We start from the raw sequence: 12,295 nt of genomic DNA on the forward strand, positions 1-12,295 counted from the left end.
CTAATTAAATCTAAACCTCTTCCTGCAGTCACGATGCCTCTAGATTATCTGTAGGTCATCTGAATGAAAACAAATGGTCCAAAAGCAATTTAGCAAAACAAACACACAAAAAACCACAAGCTAAACATCAGGATAATTCATATTATCCCAGTAACAATTTTCCACAAATTTTAAACATGGAGTAATTTGGTAACCATTTCTGTATTCATAAGCTTGCTTGATTCTGAAAATTGCTTTTTAAATTGTTTAAATCCTGGCCTGATTCCTACCCGCTGTCCACAGTCTCCATGATTTGGAAGAGTAGAAAGGTGATTCAGCTTACGCGCAGAGATTCCCCATTATGAACTGACTTTACCAAAATAACGTTTCCAGGTATCACTCAGGCAAGAAGAAAACAATACAATGAGATCCCTCCTGCCTATCTCCCAACTCACAGTCATACACAAAGTTTATTTGATCAAGGACCTATAATTAGACTGCACCATTTTCTTGTCCCCTAAAATTTTATCAAAGTCCCACAGAAAATCAGGCATTGGTGGTCCCTGTCACAAGAAAAGCCTGTCAGGCCAAAGACAAATGTATGGCCAGAATCCGTGGCTTCCATCACAGCCACCTGGCCCGTGCAGGTTCGTATTGGATTCGGACAGACAGTAATGAAACAATGGAACCAAGAACTGGTGAGCCATTACCTCTAATCCTAGCTCGCACCCCGCGGGTGAGAAATACACACAGTGGGAAAACACTTCCCTTTCCATTCAGGGCTCCCAAAGCCACTGACCCATCCGAGTATTCCTAGAATCAAAGGCTTCTACCTCACCAGCCTTATTCACCTCTGTTCCCTATCTCCTTCTCTCTGCACAAACTGGCTTCTCCTTCAGCACTCTGCCATCTTGGCTGCCTCTCCTCTGCAATGCTGATGGTAGGATCTGAGAGAGAGAGCCCCCAGTCTGCCTTATTTTATAGTGTAGAAATTAAAGCCTTTAAGACAATATACAAATAAGAAAGTCTCTGATACAAAGCCACTTATCTGAGACATAAAAGTGCACCACCCCACATCATGCAACAGTCAAGGGTGTGGGGAAAAGCTTAGTTTTGAGAAGATCTTAGTATTAGAAGAATGTTGAAAAGATCTTAGTATTAAAAGGGTGGGAAAGGTTTTGTCTTAAAACTAATCTTAGGCCCATAATGGCAAACCTTTTTATAAAAACCGCCCACTTTTGACCCTGGCCGGTTGGCTCAATGGTAGAGTGTCGGCCTGGCGTGCAGGAGTCCCGGTTCGATTCCCGGCCAGGGCACACAGGAGAAGCGCCCATCTGCTTCTCCACCCCTCCCCCTCTCCTTCCTCTCTGTCTCTCTCTTTCCCTCCCACAGAGGCTCCATTGGAGCAAAAGATGGCCCGGGCGCTGGGGATGGCTCCTTGGCCTCTGCCCCAGGCGCTAGAGTGGCTCTGGTCGCGACAGAGCGATGCCCCGGATGGGCAGAGCGTCGCCCCCTGGTGGGCGTGCCGGGTGGATCCCGGTCCGGCGCATGCGGGAGTCTGTCTGACTGCTTCCCCGTTTCCAGCTTCAGAAAAGTGAAAAAAAAACAAAAAACAAAAAACTGCCCACTTTTGCAAGCTGGTCAACCTGGTCCCTCTCGCCCACTAGTGGGCGTTCCAGCTTTCATGGTGGCCCAATCGCAGAGCCGTTTGGTTGCTCTGCTACCGCTCACCATGAAAGCCCAGGGCTCCACCTCGCTATTCATTCAAGGAGGCTGTGTGCTCCTGCTCACCATGTCCACTGACCTCTGAGAAAAATATTCTTGCAATACATTCTGTAATTATTATTTTTACTTTTACCATTAACCTCTCCCTCTCTAGCATGCACACAAATATCATATTATATTAGCATGTTTCTATTCCTCACAATTAAAGAACCTCTGGAACAATTAAATATGCAATGATAAATAGTAGGCTGAAATAAATTACAAAGTAGTTTGTGCAGCATGCTGCAATTTTTATAGGAAATATGCACATTCATGATTTAAAAGGACTCTGGATGTATAACTACCATGTACTAAAACTAGTTAGCTCTTCATGGTGAGTTGTAGGATTTTTTCACTTGTTCGAATCTTCATATATTAGTGTATTCAGTGTGCATTGTTTAATACTAAAAAAATTATCAGAAATTTAATTAGGAAAAAGATCCCTCTGGCTGATGATTCTGGTTGTCATAAAAATCCAATAGACCAGTGGTCCCCAACCTTTTTTGGGCCACGGACTGGTTTAATGTCAGAAAACAATTTTCACGGACCAACCTTTAGGGTGGGATGGATAAATGTATCATGTGAATGAGACAAGCGTCAAGAGTGAGTCTTAGATGAATGTAACAGAGGGAATCTGGTCATTTTTAAAAAAGAAAACATAGTTCGGACAAATATAAATAAAACGGAAATAATGTAAGTTATTTATTCTTTCTCTGCGGACCGGTACCAAATGGCCCATGGACCGGAACCGGTCCACGGCCCAGGGGTTGGGGACCACTGCAATAGACCATTTAATACAGCACAAGGTGAAGAACCTAAGTGCTTAAGTCATATTGTTTGAGTCTGAATCCTTGCTTTGCCACTAACTGGGTGTAACGTTCAGATCATTTACTTTCTTCTTCTTCTTCTTCTTTTTTTTTAAAGATGAAATTGGCCTGACCTACAGGAGTGCAGTGGATAAAGCACTGACCTGGAATGCTGAGGTCATCAGTTCAAAACCCCAGGCTTGTTTGGTCGAGGCACACAGGAGAAGCAACTACTATGAGTTGATGCTTCCTGCTCGCCCTCCTTCCCTTTCTCTCTCTCCCCCTCCCCTTCTCCTGTCTTTAACAAAATCAATAAATAAAATCTTTTTTTAAAAAAGATAAAGTTATCAGAGTAGACTTTAATGTAGAAATGGAATTAGGAAGTTTGAACTATATGTCAAGCTTTAAATAATAGTTTCATATAAAAGCATTCAGGTAAAACTACCTTTGCATCAGTTGGCTTTTGCTGCAGAACAAACCATCCCCAAATTTAGTGGCTTTAAATAACCATCAATTTATCTCATAATTCTCTGGGTAGAGACTTGGGCGGGGCTCAGCTGGACTCACTGGTGCATCTGTGATCAGGTGTGGCTCCACGTGCTCCTCCTCCAGCAGGTGAGGGAGGGCCTGCTTTCCTGACAGCTGCCCAGGTTCCTGAGGGAGAGAGGGAAGCACGTGAGCTGCTCCCTAGAGTGGGAACTCACACAGTGACAATCCAATGCATGGAATGCTTCTGATCGCAAGTGCTTTGCCCTTTGCCTAAGAGAGCATCAGGGCCTACTCCTATCACATACCAGCTGTGCACTGGCAGTCCCTAAAATGCCCCTCTCCAAGATAAAGAGTAATAAGAAAGCTGACAGGAAGGGCTCCATCAGCCTTATGGGTCGATTTGATCAAATCGGTAGAATAAGCGATGAGTTTGCCAACCTTACAACCACCACCACAACCATCATCATTACAGTTAAGCTTTAGTACCAACCTGCCAGGCTGTGCACAAATCACCAACACAAAATCCTCATGCACTTAATATAGTTATTATATATTTTTATAGATAAGCGGACTCATTCTAGTGAAGATTAAAAAATGTCAGCCCCATGATGGTGGCAATCCTATCTGCATTTTTAGCAGCCACAAACCTAGCACCTAGCACATATTTCTTGAGTGAATCAATGACTAACTTACTCAAGGATACACAGCTGTTAATCAAAGAATCTAACCCAGGCGCCCTGGCCGGTTGGCTCAGCGGTAGAGCGTCGGCCTAGCATGCGGAGGACACGAGTTCGATTCCCGGCCAGGGCACACAGGAGAAGCGCCCATTTGCTTCTCCACCCCTCCGCTGCGCCTTCCTCTCTGTCTCTCTCTTCCCCTCCCACAGCCAAGGCTCCATTGGAGCAAAGATGGCCCAGGTGCTGGGGATGGCTCCTTGGCCTCTGCCCCAGGCGCTAGAGTGGCTCTGGTCGCAACATAGCGACGCCCGGGAGGGGCATAGCATCGCCCCCTGGTGGGCAGAGCGTCGCCCCCTGGTGGGCGTGCTGGGTGGATCCCAGTCGGGCACATGCGGGAGTCTGACTTTCTCTCCCTGTTTCCAGCTTCAGAAAAATGCAAAAAAAAAAAAAAAAAAAAAAGGAATCTAACCCAGGCATAACTTACTCCGTAACTCATGCTTTGACTCACTAAAAATCCTGTTTCCTATACACCTGATCAACGCTGAGAAAGAAAGAAATTGTAGAAGTCAGGAAAATGGATGGCTTATTTTATTTAACCTCTGCCTAAAATATGTTAAAGCAAGAATCTGACCAATGTGGTAAATACAACCATTTTAATGGACTTGGGAAGAGTTTTGTTAAAAGCACGGGTTTTGGCCAAAGTGTAAATGCTGGCGGTCTTGCAGAAATAATTCAGGCAATACGGCCTGGCTGGTGCTGGAGTCACGTTGTCTCTGGGTGTTGGTCTTGGCACCCTCACTTTAGGCAACTTGCCTACTGTTTTTAAATGTCTTCATCCTAATCTCTAGAGCAGGGGTCCCCAAACTACGGCCCATGGGCCGCATGCGGCCCCCTGAGGCCATTTATCCGGCCTCCGCCGCACTTCCGGAAGGGGCACCTCTTTCATTGGTGGTCAGTGAGAGGAGCACATTGACCATCCCATTAGCCAAAAGCAGACCCATAGTTTCCACTGAAATACTGGTCAGTTTGTTGATTTAAATTTACTTGTTCTTTATTTTAAATATTGTATTTGTTCCCATTTTGTTTTTTCACTTTAAATAAGATATGTGCAGTGTGCATAGGGATTTGCTCATAGTTTTTTTTATAGTCCGGCCCTCCAACGGTCTGAGGGACAGTGAACTGGCCCCCTGTGTAAAAAGTTTGGGGACCCTTGCTCTAGAGGTATGATAATATGGAGAAGTTGTGAGGATTAAAGAAACAATGACAGGACAATACTAAACAAAGTGACAGCCAACAGTAAGTGCTCAATGGTATGGCCCTCTTTGAGTCCACGATTGGATTGGCAGGCACTTCAGTTATAATGTGTTTGCTTCAGCCTAATTAAAGCTGCGGTGCTGACCTTGGGAGCAGGAGCACACAGCCTCCTTGAATGAATAGCGAGGTGGAGCCCCGGCTTAACAGGAAAATTTTGGGTAAGAGTATAAATAAAAACTGGAGAGTGCCTTGGCCCCATCTATAGGAATAATTTTTTAATTTTGTTTTTGTATTATTAGTATGATTAATTTCAGCTCCTCTTCAATGTACTGCTATTATATCTATTTATATACACAAACATTCGATTCAGCTTAAAGTAAATATTTCAATATAGTATCTTCTTAAAATATTTTATTGATAAAAATTCACAGTATATACGCACTAGGTATACCGAAATATAAATCTGCAATTTCTTTTGTCAGTAGGAAGAATTAAAATAGGTTCAAGACAAACTAGTTGTTTGAAATAAATGTATTTAGTTTGGGAAGTAGTTTTCTTTTAGTAGTTCAATAAATTGTGAAATACTTTGGGGAAAATACATGTTTAAAATTAGCCTAATGGGTTTTGGAAACAAAGAGACAAGTCTGAAAACAATCTATCAGCTGTTGGTTGAGGCAGACCCCTTGTAGTTCACAAATATATCAGCAGATGGCAATCGTGAGCTTAAAATTTGTAAAGCTTCACTTGAGCCCAAAATTCAGTAGGAACGGCAGCAATTGAGGCAACTAGTCTCATTGATGGTGTGTTTTCACCTACAATTCTTCTCAAGAGGACTTAGGGTCAGTTTTTCACTCTGAAAGCCCTTCTTACTTTCTCATTAGATTGCTGAACTTGCATCGTGCTTACAATGAGAAAAAAATACATTACTTTTAGTAAATACAATACATTTTACATTTTGCAAGCTATGTAATTCCTGAAAATGCACAGAAGTGAAATGATTCAAGTGTATCTGTAAGTGAAGACCCTACTCCTTCCATAAGGTTGTGTCAGGTCCCTGGACCAGCAGCAGCAATGTCACCAGGGAAGTGGTCAGATATGCAAATTCTCAGTCCCCACACCAGGCTCACTGAATCAGAGGCTGGGGATGGAGGCCCACAACCTGTTTTCACCAAGCCCTGCAGGCGCGCATACTACCAGCTGAAGCTTGTATGTACATCATACATTGAGAACCAGTGCCTCTAACGAGTCTTGACTTACAGGACAGAGGCTCTGAACTGATTGTTTTTATTCAAGTATAAGTGATGGATATAAATGCTGTGAAAATTGACAATGTAGCGATGATTTCTTTCCTATGGTTCAGCGTTCCAAATCAGTAAAATTTGCAAAATAAGAAACATAAAATAATGCACCATTTTTATAGATTCAGAAAGGTGGAATGCCAATACTTAATTTCCACACATTTCTTACGCTGAATGAAGAATTTCACTTTGTAGTCCCACCTGGATTATACAGGAAGGGATAACATTACGATCAATGTTACATTGAAACTTAACTAATGAAAACAAGTAAAACTGAGCAAATACTCTTTCCAAAGCATCTACAACAATCTTCAGGAAGGACAACAAACCTCTCTAACACGTGTGTTATTCTCATTTGTATCAGCACATGTGTAGCACAGTCTCCCTTAGGCATAGCCAAGTCCTCCTGCAATTCTGATCGCTGAAAGGAGATGAACAACCATTTTAATTTACCAGCTAATGCTCAGGCTATATTTTTATTTGTAACTAAGAGAAGATATACAACAATCTGTGTGGTAAATTTATCCTAAGCACTACTTTGCCTCAATTATCTTACTACTATTTGAAATTTTCTTTTATTCATTTGGAATGTCTCAAAGAACACAGAAACGACCAGTTCCCATGGTAGTGTTAAACTTCTTCAGTCTGAAAGCTACCTTTCTTCTTGTTCATAATGTAGAAATACAGTTTTTACACAGTCTTAATAAATGGATTATTTGTAAATCAAACTAGTTGCTGTGAGAATAATAAGAGCAAAAAAACATAAGTTAATCATTTCTCACTCTCTCTTTATGTAATTATTTATATCTTTCTCACTTCTCTAGTAACCAAATATAAGAATGTTGAAACACCTCAATCTTTATGCTTGGGTTTTATCTCCTGGCCATAGTTTAAATGTTCTAAATATTACCTAAGACTATATATGTATGATTGTATGTACATAACACATTTTTTTCAAATCTGAACTTTAAAATATGGACTTGGATAAAATTAAACCAATGTTTTTAGCTTCACTTGAAGAAGGCAATTGCATAGTCCTTTCGAATGAAAGAGTCTAGTTAAGAAGGATTGGCTTAAATAATAAAATCAACTTGGGATGTGTGTCTGTGTATGGGCACAGGCCCATTATCTGTGAGCATTAATGACAGCTGGGAAGGCGTAAAGAAGGCATCACAAGTGGGTGGCCACTTTCCAAAGTTAAAATGCAATCTTTGTGTAACTGACACTGTCCTTTTATGAAACCTAGAGTTAATATTTCTTTTTTTTTTCTTTTTTTGTATTTTCTGAAGTTGGAAATGGGGAGGCAGTCAGACAGACTCCTGCATGTGCCCCACCGGAATCCACCCGGCACGCCCACCAGGGGGTGATGCTCTGCCCATCTGGGGCGTTGCTCTGCCACAACCAGAGCCATTCTAGCACCTGAGGCAGAGGCCACAGAGCCATCCCCAGCACCCAGGCCAACTTTGCTCCAATGGAATCCTGGCTGCGGGAGAGGAAGAGAGAGACAGAGAGGAAGGAGAAGGGGGGTGTGGAGAAGCAGATGGGCGCTTCTTCTGTGTGCCCTGGCCGGGAATCAAACCCGGGACTCCCGCACGCCAGACCGACGCTCTACCGCTGAGCCAACCGGCCAGGGCCGAGTTAATATTTCTTATAAGGCCCTATTTCCTTCCCAAGTAGATCATACATTAATGGGGTTTCAACACCCCTCTTCCAAGGTTCTTGAACTCCAGGAATCTGGCCAATCAAATTAACCATGTTATTTTCAAGGGTGCCTATGAAAATGCTCATTTATTTCCATCTGTCTTTAGCTCACTGCAGAACAAAAATAAGAAACCGTTTTCTTTTTTTTGTTTTTTTTTTTTTGGAATATTATTTTAAGGCTGTAGTTTAATAAGCCACCTGCTGTCGGCAGGGCTTGTGTGGGTGTGAACTCACAGACCCTTGACATCAAACAGACTCCAAAGGACATGATGGAGACTTTGAGGGTGAAAACGAGAGAAGGATGAAATTTAGACCTGGTACACTTTGATATATGATCCATTCTCATGTCATTAAACAAGATGCATATTAATGGGTCTATTCTAGACTCCCTCATAAGAGGCCACAGGGTGTTCCTAACAATTCTGTGCTTTGGGAATTATTACAATAATGAATTTATCCTTATCCAGTGGCAAAGAGTGGACGTTCCCTGTCATAAAAGAATGCAGCAGCCTGCAGAACTTTGCAGGGAAGACTACTTGAAAGCCACGTTTGTCAGTAAAATAAAGATCTGAAGCTCCAGGTTCCACACTGAAAAGGGCGTTTCTGGGTGAGCAGGACCCCTGACTGATGAAGGCAACTCTACCCCCTTCTGTCTCACTTTCCCCTGACACTTCATGGTGATTCCTGCTCTTCGGTGCCATATCCGCTTCATGGTCATACTGAGAATGTCAGCTCTCCTTGCATAAAACCTTCCTTTGATGTCCTTTGTGCAGGTAGGTAGGCTAAATGAGATGTTTTTTAAAAAGGGCAATTACAACAAGAAATAATGATATCTCACATACAAAGGAAGAATTTTGTTTATGACTGTAAAGCCAGTATCCACAGCCACCATCACAGCAGCCTGACCCATGCAGGTTATCATTGGATTTGGACAGTCGGTAATGAAACAACGGAGCCAAGAACTGGTGGGTCATTAGCTTCAATCCTAGCTTGCACCCAGCGGGCAAGTAAAAACACACACTGGGCTCCAAAACCCACTCATTCAGTGCTCACAAAGCTACTGACTTATCCGAGTTTCCTAGAATCAAAGGTTTCTAGCTCACTAGCCTCATTCTCCTTTGTTCCCCATCTCCTTCTCTCTACACAAACTCTGCACTAACTGGCTTCTCTTTCAGCACTCCGCCATCTAGGCTTTCTCTCCTCTTCTCCACGTGGCCTTACTCTGCTCTCCTCTCTGCTCTCTCCTCTAATGCTAATCTCAGGAACCTAGAGAGCAAGCTCCCAGTCTGCCCCACTTTTGATGCAGAAATCAAAACCTTTAATCCAATATACAAAATAGGGGAGTCTCTGATACAAAGTCCACCCCACATCAAAAAGGGTGGGAAAGGCTTAGTCCTAAAATCAAGCCCCAGGCTAGAAGGATCCTGCCTGCCCACAGCCCGCCCCCAACACACATTAATATAATTACACCCATTCCAAGCATAAGGGCAACTAATATCATCACCTGGGAGATGAGCTTCCATATGGGCAACGCCATCTTTAACAAGGTGAGCATAATATATTTTATCTGCCCAACAATGACCAAATTAGTTTTCTCTATAACTTACTGACCCAATTCCCTTATGAAGCCCAGGGTAAAATGGTCTTGCCCTGGCTTCTAACTCACGGCTCCTACCTGTCTCCAATAATCTCTTAGATTTTCCACCCTCTCTCCACTCAGGAAAGGAGGAGCTCAAGCTTTCTCCTCAGTTATCTGAGATCCTCCTTTGAATTACGGTTTCCAAATTCAGCACATGCTGTTTGCCAGGCGACAAACATCGTTGAAGCTGTTTCTGTCACTAAGGCTGCTGGCTCAGTGACCAAGGCTGGATTTCACTGGCTGATGTAGGTGTAAGGAGTCCTGTTAAACAATCCTGGATGTCTAGAGCAGTGATGGGCAATCTTTTGAGCTTGGTGTGTCAAAATTCGCCAAAAAACCAAGCATAACTCGGGTGGTGTGTCACTTCGAGAAAAAACCATAATTCCGCGATATTTATATTTTAAATAACAAAAGTGTATCATTGTAATATATTACTGTATTTAATAAACCAAAAACTAATTATTTAACTTACCTGCTTAGTGACTTCTTTGTTCATCTGTCAGTCGGGGTTTTTTTGTTGGTCTTGATATTATTTAACTTGTGTGGGGTGCCATGAACTAAGATAAGTGAGGGGGAGGGGGAATTCTTTAACCTATTAGTGACTTTTTTGTTGCTGAATTTCATTGGCTAAATCTTCAATTGGAGGTTGGTATTTTGTACACTTCAAGCCCAAGCAAGCACTACTAACTTCATCTATCAATCTGTTTCTTTTGTTGCTTTTGATATTATTTAACACTGAGAATAAGGTCTCACAAAAGTACGTAGAGGGAAAAATTGTGAGTAAAGCCATTGCTATATTTTTCAGGGTGCTAAAAGTGTCTGGTAATCGGTTCCAGGCACTCCAAATTTTCTGTTCATATTGGCACTCCTCTTGATTCTCCAAGTGGCACCTTTCCAGATTCTCAAGCTTTGACCTCAGTCGACAAACACCTGAGTCCAGATGCTGTCTTGAAATTCTGCAAGTTGCATCTTATGTAAATTAAGATGGCTGCCGCTATTTCTAATGGCGGGAAATGGCACCCATAGCACAGGCCCTCGCCTTTCCCAGTCTCCCCCTCACTTATCTCAGTAATGATGGTCAATTAGAAATCCACGACACCCCAGAACAGTAGATTGGTGATGGTTGCTGTGGTTATGTGGTTGCCGGTAATGGCGATCACAGGGCCCCCAGAGATGCGTCCCCCACGGCATTCCGCTGCTACCTGCTCCGTCGGCCGGAAGTGAGGTCAGAGATCCCCTAACGGCCTAACCGGAAGTCCCAGGACTAGACGCTCTGGGCCGGAGTTATGTTGTTTTGGCCTACAGACCTCCGGCAGAGAGTGTCTACACTACAGTAAATGTTTTATCCTCGGCTACTGCATCTGGCCGTGCAGGAGCCAAGAATGAAACGTCCTTCTCGGCATGTGGCCCCATGCTTCTCTGGTATGCAGCCTCATGCAGCCGCGTGTCATCAAAAATGGCTACGCGTGTCAGTGCTGACACATGTGTCATAGTTTGCCATCACAGGTCTAGAGTGAAGTGAGTGGGTGCAGCAGGCAAAGATTGGCGATTAGAGGCCCTGGCCAGGTATTTCAGTGGATAGAGCATCATCCTGGCACATGGAGGCCACAGGTTCCATTCCCGGTCAGGGCACATGAGGAGCAATCAAGGAGTGCACAACTAAGTGGAACAGCAAGTTGATGCTTTGCTCTCTGTGTGTCTCAATCAGTGGGAGAAAAAATGACAACTAGAGATAAAGTCTCAGGTTCAAATTCAGGAGTCAGGCAGCACCACAACCAAAACTTTGGACCTGAAATCAGAAGAAGCAGACCAAGTAAAAGGGAGTGGTTCATATGGGATAGATTTGTGGTTTGTTTTTTGGACCTAGGTTGTATGTGGTTTGGCTGAATGGCTTTACCATTCACGGCTACAGCCCAAAATGACTTCATGTTTTAGGTGAACGATTGATGTCTTCCCACTTTTCATACTAAATAAATGATATTAATATTATAAAGGGATATTTATACATATAGACAATGTGTATTGTAATGGGACAATAAATGCTTACCTCTTCCCTGCTGCATCACTACCCTCTTTGCTCATAGATATCAATAGGCTAAAAGTACCGCCGCTGAGGAGAGGGGGTTGGGGAAGGGGAGGGGCACAAAGAAAACCAGATAGAAGGTGATGGAAGACAATTTGACTTTGGGTGATGGGTATGCAACATAATCAAATGTCAAAATAACCTGGAGATGTTTTCTCTGTACATATGTACCCTGACTGATCAACGTCACCCCATTAAAATCAATTAAAAAAAATAAAAAAGCATCACTGCTGACTTTATTGTCACTTTCTTTCCTTAAAATTTGTCTTATGAGAGAGGACTTAAGGGCCTTTATTTTATTTTTCTCAAAGATGGACATCTAGACAGCATCGGGCCTTTATGGTCTGTTTCTATGATAAAGTTGTTACATCTTTGCTATGCTGATTTATAATTTGGGACAAAGTGAGGGTTAGTGTTGTCTGGTAAAGCCACCCACAAAAAAAAAAAAAGTGTCTTTTTTTTCCTTTTTATCCTGGGCAGTGACCTTGGAGGGCCCAAGATATTCTTCTAGCCCCATTGTAGGCCACTGTGGAATGATGTCTGAGGAGCCCCTCCCTCTTATTGAGTAAGGAGAGGACCAATCTCTGACTCATTGATAACAAGGA

The sequence above is a fragment of the Saccopteryx bilineata genome, chromosome 7 (genome assembly GCF_036850765.1).
Source record: "Saccopteryx bilineata isolate mSacBil1 chromosome 7, mSacBil1_pri_phased_curated, whole genome shotgun sequence".
Taxonomy (NCBI): Eukaryota; Metazoa; Chordata; class Mammalia; order Chiroptera; family Emballonuridae; genus Saccopteryx; species Saccopteryx bilineata.